The sequence below is a fragment of the Peromyscus maniculatus genome, chromosome 2, assembly GCF_049852395.1.
Source record: "Peromyscus maniculatus bairdii isolate BWxNUB_F1_BW_parent chromosome 2, HU_Pman_BW_mat_3.1, whole genome shotgun sequence".
Classification (NCBI taxonomy): domain Eukaryota; kingdom Metazoa; phylum Chordata; class Mammalia; order Rodentia; family Cricetidae; genus Peromyscus; species Peromyscus maniculatus.
This window is the reverse complement of record NC_134853.1, coordinates 160415111-160416004: the sequence shown is the minus strand read 5'-3', so window position 1 is coordinate 160416004 and position 894 is coordinate 160415111. Positions and strand designations below refer to the sequence as shown.

The window sequence follows — 894 nt, the reverse complement described above, 5'->3', positions numbered from 1 at the left end:
AGTCAGGAGGAGCAGGAGGGTGGCCAGCAGCCTCCACCTGCTTCCTGGCCTCCTGTGGGCTTCTGTGAGTGGTCCACAGACAGGGTAAGTGCCTTTGATTTGCTAGAGAATGGAAGTGGGGTTGAGCCTCCTTCCTACAGTCTTCACAAGTTCCTCTCTCTCTCTCTCTCTCTCTCTCTCTCTCTCGGTCAGGGAAAGGCATCTCCCTTTGACCTCCCATTTGTACCTCTCAGACTTCAGCCCCCGCAGCCAGGCTGCCCGTGACACTGCCTCCGTGAGGCCACACCCAGAGCATTCTTCCTTTTAAGGAAATTCACTTTAAGGCTGGCGAGGTGACTCGCTGGTGAAGGTGCTTGCCACCAAGCCAGATGACCACCTGAGTTCTATCCCTGGGACCCACGTGGAAGGAGAGAAGCATTTCCCATAAGTTGTCCTCTGGTTTACACATGCACACCACGGTTACACATGTGCGCACACATGCATACAGTCACAAGTAATAGAAATGTAAAAGGGGGGGAATCACTCTGTGCTTTGTAACTTCTAAGATGCACATAGAACAGATTAAATGTTTTCTTTCCTTGCATCTTGTATTTGTTGGCGGGGGGGGGGGGGCCTTCCTTTTGGGGTTAGTTTGTGTGAAATAGGGTCTTGTGTACCCCAGCCTGGCTGTGAACTCCCTATGGAGTCCAGGATTACCTTGACTTCTACTCCCCCTGTCTCCACCGCCTGTATTCTGGGGTTGTGTTTCCAGGGATCGAACCCAGAGCTACACGAGACCCTGTCTTAAATATAGGTGCAGGCTGGAGGTGGGGCACAGCCGGTTGAGAACATTAAGCATGGACTTGAGACCCTGGCTTCCAGCCCCAGCACCAAAACGAAATGTATGTGAATTAA

The 894-nt window shown here is 52.0% G+C and overlaps 1 protein-coding gene across 4 annotated transcripts in view; it reads left to right on the top strand.

Annotated features, from left to right (window-relative positions):
• Fblim1 (filamin binding LIM protein 1) overlaps positions 1 to 583 on the top strand; it is a 24392-nt gene extending 23809 nt beyond the window's left edge. For all 4 annotated transcript variants that reach the window (XM_042272254.2, XM_015994347.3, XM_042272255.2 and 1 more), the window contains exon 9: positions 1 to 583. This exon is cut by the window's left edge and continues 1680 nt beyond it. The gene's annotated coding sequence lies outside the window, so the exon portion shown is untranslated.
• Positions 584 to 894: the final 311 nt, after the last annotated feature.